The sequence below is a fragment of the Pleurodeles waltl genome, chromosome 3_1 (assembly GCF_031143425.1).
Source record: "Pleurodeles waltl isolate 20211129_DDA chromosome 3_1, aPleWal1.hap1.20221129, whole genome shotgun sequence".
In the NCBI taxonomy this organism is placed as follows: Eukaryota; Metazoa; Chordata; class Amphibia; order Caudata; family Salamandridae; genus Pleurodeles; species Pleurodeles waltl.
Window position 1 is genome coordinate 1638942650 of NC_090440.1, and position 18935 is coordinate 1638961584.

At 46.3% G+C, this 18935-nt stretch overlaps 1 protein-coding gene across 2 annotated transcripts in view; it reads right to left on the reverse strand.

Moving 5' to 3' along the window:
• TLK1 (tousled like kinase 1) overlaps window positions 1–18935 on the reverse strand; it is a 618148-nt gene that overhangs the window by 336009 nt on the left and 263204 nt on the right. The window lies entirely within an intron of this gene.

Here is an 18935-nt window from a genome sequence, read left to right on the forward strand (position 1 = left end):
GAGGCAGTGCATTTAAGTAACAGGTTTTTTTTTGCTTAAAATTGTAATCTCTAGAAAATAAATGGAGTGTCCCGGTTTAAATCCTGTGCTGTCAAGATACTCAAATGGGGAAGTGCGAAATCAGCCCAGACTCAGGCTCCACAGATGGAGGCCTCAAACAACAATGCTCCTAGGTCTCATTGACTGATGGACAAGGTGAAGTCGAAGAGCATTTTGCCTTCTTTGACTGCTTATACCTCGACATACCCAAACGTCCGAGGACTTTGAGTGGGACGAAAAAGAGGGCAGGTTTCTGCAACCGATCCCGAGACCTTCCTCTCCACCGAGAACAGGACTTCTACAGAGCCGAGCGCCAAGCCACCATCAGCTTTATGGACTGCTCCTTCAAAGCCTTCAGACTCACGGCCTGGCACTCTGGTCACGCTCCAGACACCAAAGGCACACAAGGTGTGGATTCATCACAAACATCATCCGATGGCAGGATCTGCAGGGCCTGAACACGGTCTCATGCAAAGACATCCCTTGACGCACCAGGAGTAGAAACGCTCAAAATAGCTTTGACAAAAGTTTTTAAAAAAAAGACCAGTCAGAAAGTGACTGAGGGGTAGCTTTTTCTTTGGACTGGCGATGACTGGCGCAGAATGAAAAGAACAGACATTAGTGTGCGGGGTGGTGCCTATATAGGACCTGCAACATCATATCTGGTGCAGACGATGCAGATGATTGACACGGAGCTGATCAACGACACCAAACAGCGTGCAGTGGTACTACTCGAGAAAAATCTCTGGATCCAGATTGACGCCTGGGGAAATTCTAAGGTAAAGAATCTGCAACTAGATGTCCATCAGATTGGTTGTTACATATGCTGACTAACTGATAATGCGGTACAGAGTGTATGATTTCGACCTCACTTCAATAGAGATTGTATACTTTTCTTCAAGTTAGCATGATTTATATCTATTTAAGTCATGCTACTAAAAAAACACCTTTCTACAACAATCTAGTATTAAACCATAGATTAATTCTCTCTCCTTAGAAAAAGGATGGGGACTATTAAGACGAAAAAGGGTATATTCATCTGTAGAGGAACTCTTTGCATTCAAAAGGTATGAATTTATTTTACCTGAATGAACTGATGTGGGCCATTTAAAAATAAGAGGGGCGTTATCTGCCCAAATTATTAAAAAAGAAACGAAAAGACCAAAGCTTTATGAAAGTTACCACAGAAAGTTCATATACCACGAGATATGATTAAATTAATATCAATGGAGCAAGGGCTGTATTAAAATGGATTTTATTCTCACTTAGTTATTATTTTATGTGTTATAGAAAAGAAGTGATGTGCAACAGAAGAATGGTGAATGATTTATACCTTATAATTCTGAAGAGTTTGCTCCTTTTGATGCACAATTATTGAGTGTGTGAATGATTGCCTTCTAGTTTCTTTCTTACTAAAACGACTGCATAAGCAATTTTTATCCAAGATTTTTATAACAAAGCAATCAGATATAAACTGTTCTGAAGAAGCGCCAAATGCATTATGTGAGGGACCTTAATTGAGTAGAAATGATCATATCTGAAAATCTCACGATCGATCCCCTGTAATTAAAAGAGGGGGTTTACTTGGTTTAGCTAGTAGTGTATGCAGTTTGTACTGAGACACAAATTACTTACCTTCACTAATCTAATACCCTTTCAGGTGGACTCCATCTCCCAGCAGCCAGACTGGAACGAAACCCTTCCGCTGTTGTGTAGCCATTTTAGGTATAGCTCCAAGCACGTTATTTTAGCAAACCAGGCCTGCTGCTGTGCACTTTACCCTAGATATATTTTATTCAGCTTTATTATTTTAACAGTAGACACATTTGCAGTCTCGTTTTATTTCTCTCAAGGCTGCAGTAAGAGGTTGCTGGGAAACGTGGTCATGCTTTGTCTCTAATATTCACAGAAACCTACACATCCTTACGTAGGGACATTTTCTCAGAACACCAGCTGTTTTATTATTAAATCACTTCTTTGTCCCATACAAATTAGAGGGAGATTCCAGCCAGATGACCACAACACTATGCGGATTGTTGAACGCTTCGCTACAGCTGCTTCTGTAGGCTTCATGCCTCTTGCTCAGGTATGGGGGATGATGTCTTCTCAGGGGAACCTGAAGGGCAGATGTAGAGCTTAACATGCTGTGCTCTAATATAGCCTGGGTAGGAATTATTTTAATGACTCTAGTGACAACATAGCAGCATTATTTTCATGCTTCACTCTTCTTGACACAACTTTAATCCTGTCATGCTTTATCGCCCTGGTTATTGCAGTACACACTATTATCTAAGATGCAGCGGCTTCATTAAAACCTTATTGAAATATATACTGCCTCTGATTGTCCTTGTATACGTAAGACTAATGTAAATGAGAGAAACGGATGAGATCGAGTGACCACGATTTCCCTGAGGAGTCAATTGTGTCATGCACTCTGCTGCCTAAACATTCCTTCTCTTGGGTGGAGATGAGGCACTGCTAGTTAGCCGGAGCAAAACCCAGATTAGGCCGACAGGTGTCACCTGTAGTGGGTTAGACTCGGTCCCCCACACCACAGGTGATTCTGCCGCTCAAATCCAGTAGTCTCATTAGAATGAGGGCATACGCGACAATGCAGCTACCACATACATGTACGTCGCTTTAACGGCATCAGCTGCAACTCTGTCCTACCTCAGACATGAAGGTGTAGACTCTCATACAGGCACCAACCCTGTGTGCTAATGTCAGTTCCTTTTTTCCTTTGCCCTGCAGTGTATATCGAGAGCTCCATTCCTCCTAAAATTACAGTTCAACTTTGAATATTACAGACAAAATTCCAATAAATCTGGCTATGAGGCGGGACTTTGCTCTGTCTTACATAGTGTAATCAGTTGTCACTAAAGGACACACAACATCCATCTGTGGTGCCCTGGTATCAAGTTCTGCAAAATAACTCCTGGATCACCTTGGAATTTAAGTGGTTTCGTCAGGACAGTATGGTGGCTGTTGTTCTAACTGTATTTCATAATTAGAGTCCATATTTTATGTGTTCCATAAAATACACCCCTCAACTTCATAATGAGGACTTTGATCTCTGTCCTATCTGAATTTAAATGTTGGCAGTCTGATGGTGAATGTGTGAGAAATTAGGCACTTGGGTGTTACTTTGTGTCTTTGACCTTGATTTGGGACTTAGGTTTCTGTTGAAGGGTGTGATACGAGGCAGCGTTGTAGTAGCTCTGCTGGAACTTTAAATTTCAATAGTTTTCCTACACCAGTAGGTGGTTCAGATTCTATTTCAGCACCAAAAGCACGCTATAGTAAAGCCAGTGGAGCCATATGTTGCCCATCCAGTTTCTCATCTTTTTATTTGTGGCAGAAATGAAGACTAAGAGTTAAACCCACTCCAAATTGGCATAATAAAAGGGGGTAGGCTGAAACATGTTAGCTCATTAAGAAATCCCATCACTAAGTAACCTGAACAAGGATGGCGATACTAGGAGGCAGAGAAAAGGTGACATGGGTGAGATCTAACAATTGACTATGCTCACCATGCACACCCGTTGGGCGAACAAAAGCACAGCTGGAGCACCTCAGACGTGCAAGCATTCAAGGGCTCTACATTCTGTTCAGTAATTACGCGGCAAACATTTTCCACCGCCCAGAAGAGATTGACCAGGTACATGCCAAGACAATCACTTCAATCACTGCCAGTAGCACCTGAAAAGGGGATAAATGGCTCTCCTCAATCTGTAGGCATAAAGCCAAATGTTCTGGAAGGTGGGTCATACAAAACCTGCCAATCTGACTACTGATGAAGGAGGTCCACCCTCAGTGGAAGGCAGAGAAGAGGGTACAAGCAGATGTTCAGAATATCTTCTGCACACCAGACATTTCTCAGGCAGCCCAGGGCAATGAGAATGACTTAGAAGGACCCAGGTACGTACCTGTAAATATGGTTTTGCAGCTTGAAATTTTTCCTGATTCACATGCCTCTCACAATCCTGCCATCAAGTGATTGGGTCCAGAAGCATTCCTAGTATTCGCAAAGTTTCTTTTTTTTTGGGGGGGGGGGGGGTGGGGTGGAGTTTGTGGTTTGGGTCAACATGGGCACAGATTATGTAGCAGTACTGCTTGCTTTGTGGTGGTTAGCAAAAAGGTTCTTTAGTATCTCTGACCCACTTCCAAATCTCTGTGAGAGGAAGTCCATGCAGTGGTATTTAGTAAACGTATACTGTGAAGCCCAAGAAGCAGCTTTCCATATCTTTTGAATGAAGACATTAGCTGTAAAGGCCATTGTAGCCCCCTTTCCTAGTAGTGTGTGCATTTAGTTTGCCAAGCAAAGCTTTGTTCGCTACGGAACAACATAGTTGGATCGTTTTTGAAATCCATCTAGCAGATAATATTTTTAGAGACCACTGTCTCCAAGGCTTGATCTGAATGGGACACAAAGAACTGTCGTCTTTTCCTGATATTGCGCCTTGTCTGCATGTTGTACATGACCGCTCTCCTGACATTTAAAGTGCATAGGGCCCCTTACTGAGTGTTTGCAGGTTTCTGGAAGAACTCTGATTTAGTGATAGTCTGATTTATGTGAAAAAGATAAATAACCTTAGTTAAGAACTTTCAGTGTGTTCTCATAATTACTTCATCGTTGTGTATGACGATGTAGGCTTCCTGCACTGTTAAGGCCTGAATCGGACTCATTCTCCTTAGAGATGTAATAGCACCCAGGAATACTGTTTTTAGTGTAAGGTATATTTGAGTGTGGCTTCATGCACTGGCTCAAAAGGTGATTTTGTCAACCCTGGCAACACTATGTTTAAATTCCACTGTGGAGGGGGAACCTCTCTTGCTGGAAAAAGTCTTAGCTCATTCCATATACCTTTTGATCAATGGAAGAGATAATATTTTCTGTATGGTAGGCCCATTAGATATGCTGTGATGGCTGATAAATGTACTCTCAGCAACGAATATGGCAGTTTGCAAATTGTTAGATGTGTCAAAGCACTGAACTATTACAGTGTCTTGATTGATCCTACGTACCAATTTATTTTGATTGGCACCAGTTAACATTCCTCTTCCATTTCAAGGCGTATCACCTCCTGGCAGGAGGTCTATGGGCCTCCCTGATAATACGCAGTGTGTCCTTTGGTAGATGCACATGCTCAAATTAGGCTAATTCAGGAACCATGCTGTCAATTCCCCTTCTTTGGTATAACTGGCATACCCCTGCTGCATATTCAGGGTGTCATTGTGTATTGGAATCCCCATGTGTTGTTTTTTCAACAGTTGTAGTAGGTGTGAGAACCATGGATGGGGTGGCCATTGTGGCTCTAGGAGAATCATGGTCATATTTGAGATCTTTAACTGCTCTAGAACTGCCTGGATCAGTGGTATTGGTGGAAATCCAGAAGTGTAAATCCCATACCAACTTAGACAGGGCATTCCCCAGTGATTCTAGAGGGTAGTGTCTGGATGCGAAGGACCAGCATTTTTTGTTTTCTTCCGTCACAAAGGAATCTTTGTCTGGTGTACCCCATACACTGAAAATGTTGTCTACTATGGTCTGTTTTACCTCCCATTCATGTATGCAGTTCATTTATCAGCTTGAACGTTTTCTACTCCTGGGACTGGATATCTGCTCCGCTATAGCACACTTCCAAATGTTCTGAGCTAATTGTGACGGGTGTGAGATACTCTCCCTCCCTGCTTTTTGATGTAGAACATTGCTGTGGAATTCTTCATTACAATATATACTGTTTTCCCCCTTATCTGACTTTGGAAGGCTTTCAGAGCTAGGATTATAGTCTTTAGTTTCAGGAAATGGATGTGTTTGGTAGACTCCTGCTCCGACCATAACCCCCTTACTCAAGTGTATTCATGTGTGATCACCAGCCCACCACTCAGGCATCCATTGTAATGATGGCAGTCTGATAAAACCACTAGATCATATCAAGTGCCTGAGCCCTTACCCCACTGATTGTATAACCATTCCTGCACTGGTCCATGTGAAGCCTGGTGTTGGGAGAGCTTATGACGTCTGGTAGAGGGGAATTGTAGCAAGTATGGTGTAGGGGAGCTGAGTGCAGTACCCACACTTTTTTGCTTGGTTTTTAGATGCAACTTTGACAGCCGTGCACTGCATTCCTGCTAATCAGGTCCCACTGCCAGTGCGCTCCTTCCCTAAAACAAGACACCTGGTCACTTGATCCCCTTTTGTAACCCTGGTACCTAGGGCATGGGTACTGAAGAGGGCCCCTCAGGGCAACTTGTAACACTCTGCGGGACCCAGCAGCAACCTTATGCAGGTGCTTCCAAAACTAAAAACAACATGGCACACAGCCTGTGTGCCATGTCCCTAAACAGTGTATGCAATAAATTAAAGTCACCCCTCTAGCAGGTCTTATAGCCCTAAGGTAGGGCGCATTATATTACATGTGAGGGCATATCTGCATGAGCCGATATACCCCTGCTATGCCTTTGTCGATTCTCAAACATAGTATGTGCACAGGATAGACATTTTAAATGCATGTGCTGGACACTGGTCACTACAAGCTTCCCAGCTACACGATGGCTTCTCCGAATCCTGTGATGTTTGAAATCAACCTTCTCAAAATAATAAATGACTCCAGTGATGGATTAACAAAAAAACAAAAAGAAAAAAAAAAAATTGGCACCTTAGGAGTAACCTCCCCCTCCACCTCCCAGCCTACCCCACCCCCTCTAAAAACATACCAACTTCCTGTATGTTGACAGACTGGTCCTGACCAATTCAGCTACCACAGATGTGTTTCTGATACTCTAAAGTGAAAGCCAGCGCACTCGAGGGCCAGAGAAAAAGCCTGCACTGACCTCCTCGCCCAGGCAGGATGGACATTCTAGGGCGGGGAGCTTCAAAGGCCTTGTTGCCTTTGTAATGTGACCCAGGTCTCTTCAGATGGCAGCGATGGCCAACTCCCCTGTTCTGACCCCACGTTTGGCACCAGCACAGGCAGGAAACTTAGTTAAATTAGGAGAAGTGCCCACTTCAAACCAGTCCCACCCCTAAGGTGGGCAAGCTGAAGTGGACACTACTTTTTAAATTACTCTATCTTATATAGAAGAAATTAGGCCACTAGGGATAGGATTATGCCCACTTCACAGCAGAAGTGGTCATAAGAAGGGTGTAGTCACCCTAAAGGTGGTCAGCCCATTGGCTACAGTCTGGCACTCCCTATTACGCCCCTAAATTGAGTATTTATGTGGCACCTCTGAAACCTAGAACTCAGATTTCGACAACCTAAGAAGACCTGGACAAAGAAGCGTTGCACCTGCAGAAAAGGGAAAAGAAGAAGCAGCTGACCTGAAACCAGTCTCTCCGGCCTGACGACTTCAAAGGATCCTGCACAAGAAGCAAACTCGTCCATCTTTCAATAAAGACTAAAGTCTCCCGTGGGCAGGGGAATTGCAATAAGAAAACTCCAAAGAAAAAACTCTGTAGCTGCTGGACTCTGGTGCAGTCGTCACTTCTGGCGCCTGGTGAGGTCAAGCGAACCAACGGTGCCAATGTGGGACCCCAGCTGCCCAGAGATTTAGTCCAGTGTGGTCTCAACCCTCTTGGTCTCCCCTATGACGCCTGTAGTCTGTGCACACAGGCCACCTCTCCCACATGCTTGTGGAGAGAAAATCCGACAGCTACAGGAACCACTGCACCTGTGACCCCAGCTGAGGTGGGTCACTGGTGCCAACGACGTCCCCAGGCTCCCAAGAGCTCAAGTTTACCCTTGGTCCATGTAAGGAAATGCCTCCTTGGCATGGTTGCCCCCTGACTTTTTGCCTTTGCTGATGCTATGTTTACAATTGAAAGTGTGCTGAGGCCTGCTAACCAGGCCCCAGCACCAGTGTTCTTTCCCTAACCTGTACTTTTGTATCCACAATTGGCAGACCCTGGCATCCAGATAAGTCCCTTGTAACTGGTACTTCTAGTACCAAGGGCCCTGATGCCAAGGAAGGTCTCTAAGGGCTGCAGCATGTCTTATGCCACCCTGGAGACCTCTCACTCAGCACAGACACACTGCTTGCCAGCTTGTGTGTGCTAGTGAGGACAAAACGAGTAAGTCGACATGGCACTCCCCTCAGGGTGCCATGCCAGCCTCTCACTGTCTATGCAAGTATAGGTCAGTCACCCCTCTAGCAGGCCTTACAGCCCTAAGGCAGGGTGCACTATACCATAGGTGAGGGTACCAGTGCATGAGCATGGTACCCCTACAGTGTCTAAACAAAACCTTAGACATTGTAAGTGCAGGGTAGCCATAAGAGTATATGGTCTGGGAGTTTGTCAAACACGAACTCCACAGCACCATAATGGCTACACTGAAAACTGGGAAGTTTGGTATCAAACTTCTCAGCACAATAAATGCACACTGATGCCAGTGTACATTTTATTGCAAAATACACCCCAGAGGGCACCTTAGAGGTGCCCCCTGAAACTTAACCGACTATCTGTGTAGGCTGACTAGTTTTAGCAGCCTGCCACAAACCGAGACATGTTGCTGGCCCCATGGGGAGAGTGCCTTTGTCACTCTGAGGCCAGTAACAAAGCCTGCACTGGGTGGAGATGCTAACACCTCCCCCAGGCAGGAATTGTCACACCTGGCGGTGAGCCTCAAAGGCTCACCTCCTTTGTGCCAACCCAGCAGGACACTCCAGCTAGTGGAGTTGCCCGCCCCCTCCGGCCAGGCCCCACTTTTGGCGGCAAGGCCGGAGAAAATAATGAGAAAAACAAGGAGGAGTCACTGGCCAGTCAGGACAGCCCCTAAGGTGTCCTGAGCTGAAGTGACTAACTTTTAGAAATCCTCCATCTTGCAGATGGAGGATTCCCCCAATAGGGTTAGGATTGTGACCCCCTCCCCTTGGGAGGAGGCACAAAGAGGGTGTACCCACCCTCAGGGCTAGTAGCCATTGGCTACTAACCCCCCAGACCTAAACACGCCCTTAAATTTAGTATTTAAGGGCTACCCTGAACCCTAGAAAATCAGATTCCTGCAACTACAAGAAGAAGGACTGCCCAGCTGAAAACCCCTGCAGCGGAAGACCAGAAGACGACAACTGCCTTGGCTCCAGAAACTCACCGGCCTGTCTCCTGCCTTCCAAAGATCCTGCTCCAGCGACGCCTTCCAAAGGGACCAGCGACCTCGACATCCTCTGAGGACTGCCCCTGCTTCGAAAAGACAAGAAACTCCCGAGGACAGCGGACCTGCTCCAAGAAAAGCTGCGACTTTGTTTCCAGCAGCTTTAAAGAACCCTGCAAGCTCCCCGCAAGAAGCGTGAAACTTGCAACACTGCACCCGGCGACCCCGACTCGGCTGGTGGAGATCCGACACCTCAGGAGGGACCCCAGGACTACTCTGATACTGTGAGTACCAAAACCTGTCCCCCCTGAGCCCCCACAGCGCCGCCTGCAGAGGGAATCCCGAGGCTTCCCCTGACCGCGACTCTTTGAACCTAAAGTCCCGACGCCTGGGAGAGACCCTGCACCCGCAGCCCCCAGGACCTGAAGGACCGGACTTTCACTGGAGAAGTGACCCCCAGGAGTCCCTCTCCCTTACCCAAGTGGAGGTTTCCCCGAGGAATCCCCCCCTTGCCTGCCTGCAGCGTTGAAGAGATCCCGAGATCTCTCATAGACCAACATTGCGAACCCGACGCCTGTTCCTACACTGCACCCGGCCGCCCCCGCGCTGCTGAGGGTGAAATTTCTGTGTGGACTTGTGTCCCCCCCGGTGCCCTACAAAACCCCCCTGGTCTGCCCTCCGAAGACGCGGGTACTTACCTGCAAGCAGACCGGAACCGGGGCACCCCCTTCTCTCCATTCTAGCCTATGTGTTTTGGGCACCACTTTGAACTCTGCACCTGACCGGCCCTGAGCTGCTGGGGTGGTGACTTTGGGGTTGCTCTGAACCCCCAACGGTGGGCTACCTTGGACCAAGAACTGAACCCTGTAAGTGTCCTACTTACCTGGTAAAACTAACAAAAACTTACCTCCCCCAGGAACTGTGAAAATTGCACTGTGTCCACTTTTGGAACCGCTATTTGTGAATAACTTGAAAAGTATACATGCAATTTTGATGATTTGAAGTTCCTAAAGTACTTACCTGCAATACCTTTCGAATGAGATATTACATGTAGAATTTGAACCTGTGGTTCTTAAAATAAACTAAGAAAAGATATTTTTCTATATAAAAACCTATTGGCTGGATTTGTCTCTGAGTGTGTGTACCTCATTTATTGTCTATGTGTATGTACAACAAATGCTTAACACTACTCCTTGGATAAGCCTACTGCTCGACCACACTACCACACAATAGAGCATTAGTATTATCTCTTTTTACCACTATTTTACCTCTAAGGGGAACCCTTGGACTCTGTGCATGCTATTCCTTACTTTGAAATAGCACATACAGAGCCAACTTCCTACAGTCCACCCCTGCCGGACTCCCCAATAACACTTGCAGCCTCAAAGAGGACCTGTTGACCGCCAGTGCTCCCAGATGTGAAAACCCAACGCCTAAAGACACCCCTGCATCTGTCACCCCTGGCCACAGGAGAAGAGGACCAAAGGTGCAACTACGTCCGAGCACCACAAGTCTACTACCTACCTGCTTGTTGTCCCCAACTGGCTTGCTAGCCAAAGCCTGCAGCCTGTTTGTCACGTGGTCCAACTCCCATAGAGAACCATTGGGCTCCTGATGCTTTACTGCACCCCGGCACCCGGCTGCTCCAGTGCTGCCAGGTGTGACCTGAGGTATGGTTCTGATCAGTGCTCCCTGAGATTGGCTTTTTAAGTCGTCGTTAACCCTGTGTTTGGTGATCATTATTTTCCTCCATAGGATAACATTGAGAAGAACTTGGAAAATTGCACTGTGTTGATTCTTTGAAACTGCAAATTATTTATACTGAAGTATACCTACGTGAACATGAAGTTCTTCGGTTTGAAACATATATAAAAAGAATTGTTATTTTTCTAAATTGGTCTCAGATTTATTCTTTGTGTGTGTCTCATTTATTGCCTCCGAGTACAACTAATGCCTAGCACTACCCTCAGATAAGCCAAACTGCTCATCCACACTACCACAAATACAGCATTAGTCCTATCTACTTTCACCTCAGCAGTAGCAACTGGGGATCCACTGGACTCTCAACAAGTGAACTTCATTTTAGTGCACTATAAAGTGAGCCAGCTTCCTTCATATGGCCTGAACCCTCCCTGTCAGTTGCATGTCGATGTCTGCTTTCAGGAACGTTTTCCTGGTTTGTGGACTATTTTTCCAAGCTCACTGTAAAGCCCAGCTTGTGTAGAAGGGTCACTACCCTCATCACAATCTCCTGGCAAAGTTGGAAGGTGTCTGACCGACCAGCCAGTCGTCTAAGCATGGGCAGACAAGTATACCCTGCCTTCTGAGGTATGGGGCTACCACTGCCAGTGTCTTGGTGAAGACCCATGGCACGGACTTTATTCAAATGAACAGAACGTTGAATTGGTAGTGTGAGAGTACCCCTTCCAATAAAAATCTGGGGTACTTCCTGTGTGGTATGTGAATGGGTATATGGAAGCAGGCATCTCAGATCTATTGTTGTAAGTAGCCCCCTTCGTCTAGCAAATCAATTATGTCTTACAACATAACCATTCGAAATCTGTTCTTTTCTGTTCATATCTTTTCACGAACCGAGGTCTAAGATCAGGCGCATGGTTAGGTCTCCCTTTGGCACAAAAAAGTACATTGAGTATACACCTTTGTTTATCTCCTCTCTTGGCACTTTTTCTACCGCCTTGTTTGCAAGGAGCTCAGAGTAGGATTAGCAGCTGGTCTTGTAGTGCTGGCATTTTAGTGTTTTTGAATGAAGTCTATACAGTAGCCAAAACAAATTATGTTTACAACCCACTTGTTCATGGAAATGGCCTCCCAGTTTCTTAGGAAGTCCTTTATGTCAACCCCTCTTCCCCACTTCCTCCAAAACAGGTGTGTTGTGACTGGAGGTATTAAAGCTTTATTAACTTTGAAGATCCTGATGCAGATCCTATAGAATTTCCACCCCTTGATTTCCTTTTGCCTCGAAAAGAAAGTTTCAGCTGTTGCCACGGTCCATGGCCTTGAAACTAGCTAGATCCTGGCTGTTTCTGGCTCTGTGAAGCAAACGTGTGCCTTCCCTGCCCTCTTTGGTCTTGAAAGTTGCCTCTTTTAAAGGAGGTTCTAAAGAAATGAAGGGCCATTATTGCTTTGCGAAAGCAAAGACACCATTACCTGCTACTCCAAGAGCACATTCTACTAGGAAAAGGTGCCACACTGTGGCTTTCCTTGGAAATATCCCTATAGCTGACATTTGTAAGACTACTACATGTTCTACACCACATACATTCACAAAACATTGTGCGGATGTACTAGCACGTCAGCAAGCAAACATATGTCAGGCTGTGCTGCGAACACTTTTCCATTCAACTGCAACTCTCACAGGCTAGCAACTGCTTTTATGGAGGGACTGTTTTACAGTCTATGCAGAGCATGTGTATCTCCAGCCACACATGCCATCGAACGGAAATGTTACATACCCAGTAAGCATCTGTGTGCCATATAGTGCTGTAGATTCACATGCGCCCTCCCTCCTCCCCGGATGCCTGTGGTCATTCCAGTTCAATTATATTTGTACATATGTAGTTACATTTGCATGGACATATTTCTCTATTCTTCTACACTCAATTTCTCACTGGCCTGCACTATCACAGAGAGGAGGAGTCACTTGATCCTGTGACTCGAAATGCTTCCCGAAGAAAACAGCTTGCACCCCTTTGGACTTAACACTAGATGGCAGGAGCATGCAGAGCATGTGTACCTACAGCCACACATGCTGTTAAACACATCTCCTCTTTTCCCACCTCTATCTCTACTCCAAAGGCTTCAGCTGCCTTCTTCACTACAAGTCGGCATGTGAAGAGATCATGAGGAGAAGGCCTTGAAGGATAAGTCTCCTCCTCCGAAAGGAGAGTGTCTCGACTTTCCAAAGCATTTGTCTTCTATTTCTATATCCTCTGGGTCAAAGCCAAATATACCTTCCTCCTTTTCCCATACCTGTGTGTCCTGATCCCATTCTGTCTTTTCTTTCTGCTCCTGTGTTAGAATCTCCTACAGGTATCTCTTAAGACTGGTCGGTCGAGGCTCTTTAAAGGGAGACATGGATTCCTTGAAAGCCTTATTTTCCTGCTTAGATTTCCTCTCAGGTGGAGTAGTGGGAAACATGTCTGGGCTTAAGTCTGCACCATTAGGCTTTCCAGAGGGGGGTGCTGCAAAAGAAAAGGTGGGCTGGGCAGAGGCAGGACAAAGGCATCTGGCAATTTGTATATTGAGAGTGTGGCCAGAGCAAGGTTTGGCCCAAGCCCCAAATAAAGTACTAGTCGGCGCCTCGTTAAAGAGAAGAAGGGCATCAGAAGAGGTTTGTCCCAGCTGAAGGACTTTCCTTAGAACATCAGTTTTAACGTCCAAGGTAGGGAGCTGGAGGTTAAGAACTTCGGCCTATGCATCACTGTGGAGTAGGAAGCAGATTTCTCTGTGGCTGGCCTGGGGGAGAAAAAAAAGGCACCACCTAGGAGGTATTGAGGCCACTAACCTCCAGCAAATCCTCATACCAGCAGTCATCTTGGTAGGGCTAAGCAAACTCATCCAAATCACAGCCATTATCAGAATCAGCCCTAAAATGGGAATGCAAAGGGTGATACCGAGCCTTTAATAACTCAAGTGGAGGAAGTAGCACCTTGGGCGGATTTGGGGGCGAGGCCGGTCGAGGTGAGAACGACGTCAGAGACGACTATTGGGGCACCTCCTTCAGGTGGTGGCGTAGACTTAAGAATCGATGTGCACGAGCAGGGGTGGATTGCAGCATAAGCCATGGAGTTGGAAGCAAGACCAGTGCAGAGGCTCCAGCTACCAGGAGGTGGACCCGCCGTCGGTATGCTAGGTGGAAAGCCTTTTGGCTCCTTTGGGCCTGAATACGTGCAAGAGGGAGTCAGCAGGGAACCAAAGAGCTGGAGTATGGCTGCACATAACTCTTTAATTGGACACAGCATGGATGAGGGCCTAGGAAATTCTCGTTGTGCTGGGACCAGCTGCAGTATCAGCTTTGAAGTCAGTTCGTGCTGGGACCAGCTGCAGTATCAGCTTTGAAACAGTTCGGGAGCAAGCTCAAGAAGGGTGGGGCTGGCCTCTCTCTTGGTCCGGAAAATGAGTGATGCAAAGGAGAGGAATGCAGTTTTGATTTCTTCTGTTTCTTGCACTTACCTGAAGGCTTGAGGTGCAACGTAGATTAACCTCTGGAGCCGTTCCATTGACTCCAGGAAAAAGAACGGGACTGAGAGTGGGCCTTGGGTGCAGAGCTGGATTTTTAATGCCCTGGCGCAGTCTTCTCAAGCTTAGCAACATTTTGCTGTGCATTCTTTGATGTCCTTAGAATAAGATGTGCAGTTGTGGCAGGCCAGTGAGTCATGGCTTTGCCCACAGGGACACCTGATGGGTATCTGTCACAGGCATTGGTTTGTGATGGACCCTACAAGGCTTGAAAGACAAGTAGGTCCAGATCCGCATTTGGTGGCGCGGAAAGATAGGTACTGACGTCAGTGTGCAGGATTGGCACCCATATAGACCCAACACATGTAACTGCATCAATGCGAAGGCACAATGCACCAGTTTTTGAGGTACAGAAGTACTACTTCTGTTTCCAGGTCCACTTGCACACCTGGAGAATATTAAAAAAGGTGAAGCATCCTTCGCTAGAAATCTCTGTCAGAAAGCCAAACTCTAGAAATATTGATGCAAGATCGCATGATTCAGCTACCTGAAATCTGGGTGCCTAAGCTGGCTCGATGGGGAGTGAGAAGTTCCAGCCTAAGTGTAAGCTTCTTGTGGAGGATGAGTGAAATCTCTAGGAATACTGAATACCAGGGCTTCTAGCCCAGGTTGGCATAAAAAAAAAAAAATTTAAAAAAAAAATCGGGGTCACAGAGGCACACTTTCCTCACATTCCCCACCATGTACAGACATGAGGAGAGGAGGAAAAGTGAAAGCAAATATCCCTGTGGAGTCTGAGACATTAGTAACAAGTGTTTTTATTTCTCCCTGTTTTCAAATGCAGAGAGGTTGTCAATTGTTGGTGCAATTAACAGTTCTGCTTGTCATAAGTTTTTATGAAAGCTTGTGGCGCTAGAAATACTGTTACACTTTAATAGGAGGCAGTTCCTCAGACATACATTTCCCTTAAATGGCGAAGTGAGTGAGATCAGCCAACTGTCGCTGAAAGGTGGGATCCAGTGTAAGTGTTAAGTGTGGCTCGAGATCTGCAAAGGGTCTTGAGATCGTATATGTTCCACCAAACACATTTGAGAAAACACTAGATCTCTTGCAGACAATGGAATGCCAGAAAACTCTTAAAATTAATGGGTTTGCATCTTTCTCCATGAAGCTGTCAAGCCCAACAATTTCATCACCATTCAACACTGTGAGATTGAGACATCTTACATATGGAATGGATCTCTGAAATACCTGTACTTCTTCCACTATTACAAAAACTAGACATTAATGGGTGTTTGGTGTTGCTCCCAGATGATTCCGAGTCTGAAAAGGTTGCATAGGTGCATTTTTTTTTTTTTGAATGATGGTCAACCTTACCTGATGAAATCCAGACACTGTTTTCTCTGTATGGGCGGCATTGCTGTGCTGTTTTTTCTTTTATCAGCCAATCACCGAGTTAAAGGTAAACATTAATTCCCTGCCAACAAGGGTGAGCCATCACCACAGCAAGACTGTTGGTAAATTTTCTTGGTGCAAATTTCATGCTAAAATAAAAAAACTGAACTGATAATCGTTTGCACCACCATAAACTGAAGGTACTAACAATGACTTAGTAATATCGGTAACCAAAAGCCAGCAACCTTGAGGTCGAGGCCTCCAAGACGTTGCCTTCTTTTATGAGAGATCACTCCCTGCAAGAAAGTCATCCTGGAGTAGATGGTCTACAGGAAGGTGTTTAGGACCGACATATCTAGAATGGGACACAGGGTATAGACATTCTTTGGTACGAGGAAGCACAGGGTAGGCTCCATACCCTCATTGATGAAAAAGTTCCACCTCGTTGCAGTTGGTGCCTGCGGATGCAGGGGAGTGACTCAGTCACTCCAAGGGATATTCCTTCTTGCTTCTTGTGCAGGCTGAAGACTCGTTGCCCTCAGATTGTGCGCAGCCAAGGAAATGTTGCAGTTGCTGGAAGGAGCCTGAGGAAAAATGCTGCAAATTGGAGTCATCGCTGGAGTTGTAGATTGTTGGTTCCTGGAAGGTCCAGTTGCAGTCCCGGTGCCCAGAAGATTAAGTAAACGATGCAGAGGAGTCCTGCTGGAATCTTGCACATCGAATCTGAGGACACACCAAAGAGGGAGACCCTAAATAGCCCAGGAAGGGGGATTGAGCACCTAGCAGGGTGGCCACCTATCAGGAGGGAGCTGTGATGTCACCTGCCTGACCTGGCCACTCAGATGCTCCCAGGGGCCTTTGCCCACCTTGGTTTCAAGATGGCAGAATCAAGTGGCCACCTGAAGGAGCTCTGGGCACCACCCCTGGGGTGGTGATGGACAGGGGAGTGGTGACTCTCCTTCCCATTGTCCAGTTCAAGTCAGAGCAGGGACCCGGGGTCCCTGGACTGGTGCAAACCGGTTTTTGCCAGGAGGGCACCAAATGTGCCATTCAAAGCATACCAATGGCTTAGGGAGACTACTCCTCCCGAGCCCTGTAACACCTATTTCCAAAGGGAGAGGGTGTTGCCTCCCACCCCCAAAGAAAATCCTTTTTCTGCCTTCTGGGCTTGAGGTGGTCAAGCAGCAGGAGGGCAGAAACCAGGATGGCAGCAGCACGGGCTGCCCGGGAAAACCCTGCAAACTGGTAGGAGCAAAGCTGGGGGTCACCTAAGGAGCCCCCAGAGTGCATGGAATCATACAACCAATAGTGGCAACAGTATTTGGGTATGATTCCGACATGTTTGATACCAAACATGCCCAGTACACGGGTAAAATGGTTTCCCTGCACTTACGAAGTCCAGTAAAATCGAGCTGGAGTTCGTAGGGGCAACTCTGCTCATGCAGGGGTGCCCTCACACTCAGGGACCTGCACCCTGTCATCCGGGTAAGGAGGGCCTACCATAAGGATGATTTAGTGACCTGGTGCAGTGACCTGTAGTGAAAGGGTGCATGCACCTTTTCACTCAGGTTGCAATGGCAGGCCTGCAGACACATTTTGCATGGGCTCCCATGGGTGGCATAATACACGCTGCAGCCCGTGGGGAACCCCTGGTGCCCCAATGCCCTGGGTACCTAGGTATCATATACTAGGGTCTTACATGGGGGCAACAGTATGCCAATTGTAGAGTGTACTATGTCAGGAACAACCAAATTTAGAGGGAGAGATCACAGTCACTGGTTCCTAGTTAGCAGGATCCTAGTGAATACAGTCAAAACACACTGACAGCAGGCAAAAAGTGGGGGTAACCATGCCAAAAAGAGGGTACTTTCCTACACCTTAAGTAACAATGTGTTCTCCATTTTCTTGTACTTCTTGGGCATATGCTGGAGGAGCACTTTCATTTGTTCCCTACTTTAACTTATTCCATCTCCTTAGCAGTGCCTGCAAGCTTACAATGCACCACAAAGTGACTGTGCTCATAGCAGTACACTTTCGTCTCAGTTAAGGCGTTTACTTTCTTTATCTGGTGGTGTGCTCTTCTGCATCCCCTGGATTAACAGACCTTTAGTATGCTATAAAAACTACCAGAGTCTGGAGAAACATGAACACAGATGTACAGAGGATTTTAAGGAGCTGCTTTGCGAGACCTGAGGTGTTATTTCAATGGGTTTTGATTTTTTTTAATTGTTGTATTTAACACAGATTAACATGTAAGGTATTGTACAGTGCAATCAGTCTTGAACAATGTTTAAATAAGGAAAACATTTTTTTTGTTCAGCTGCTATGATGATGCCCAAAGATGAACACAATGGGAATCCTCAATAAGCAGGTCAAAAGACAAGCATAGCGAGTCAGACCAGACAGTTCTGCAGTGTGTCCTTATGGAAAAGCCAACCAGAGAGAGGAAATCCGACATGTTCTGTTGCTAGCTCTGAAGTCCCAGCAGGCGTGGATGCCAAACAGTGGATTTGAAACAGCCTTAAAGCAGCAAAACATGGATCTGTCGAGGACTGCAGATTTTCCTTCCTGTGAAGAGATTTTTGCCTCCCCCATATACATTATAGAAGAAGCTGGCAGCATATATAATGAGACATATGTAATGGAACCTCTTAGGTTCTGAGGAAACGAGGAGGGTGGCTACTGCAGAAATTAAACAAGTACTGGCAAAGCCAATAGGTCTCAACTATGCAAGAGCTATTGGCTTTGCCAGTGTGTTCTAGCCATGTTCCACACCAGCATGGCTAAAAGTTAGTGGTGTAGAGGAGAGTGGCATGGAGTGTTGTAGAATGGAATGGCGAACAGTGGAGTAGTGTTGTGTAGTGGCACAGTGTCATGTACTGGAGTGGCATAGTGTGGAGTTGCGTAGAGTGACAGACGAGTGGCACACTAAAGTGCAGTGGCAGAGTTTGGTGGCATATAATGCAGCATCATGCATGGTAGAGTGCATTAGCATCGAGTTTAGCACTGTACAATGCAGCATCACGCAGGGCACAGTAGAGCCGGGCAGAGTATAGTATAGTGCCGTAGGGTGCAGAGACTGCAGTGGTATAGAATGGAGTCTTGTGACAGAGAGCAGCGACAAAGTGTACACTGATGCAGAGTGGTTGTATAGAGCGCATTGGTGTAGAGTTAAGAGTACAGTGCCACAGAGCGCAGAGGTAGAGTGGA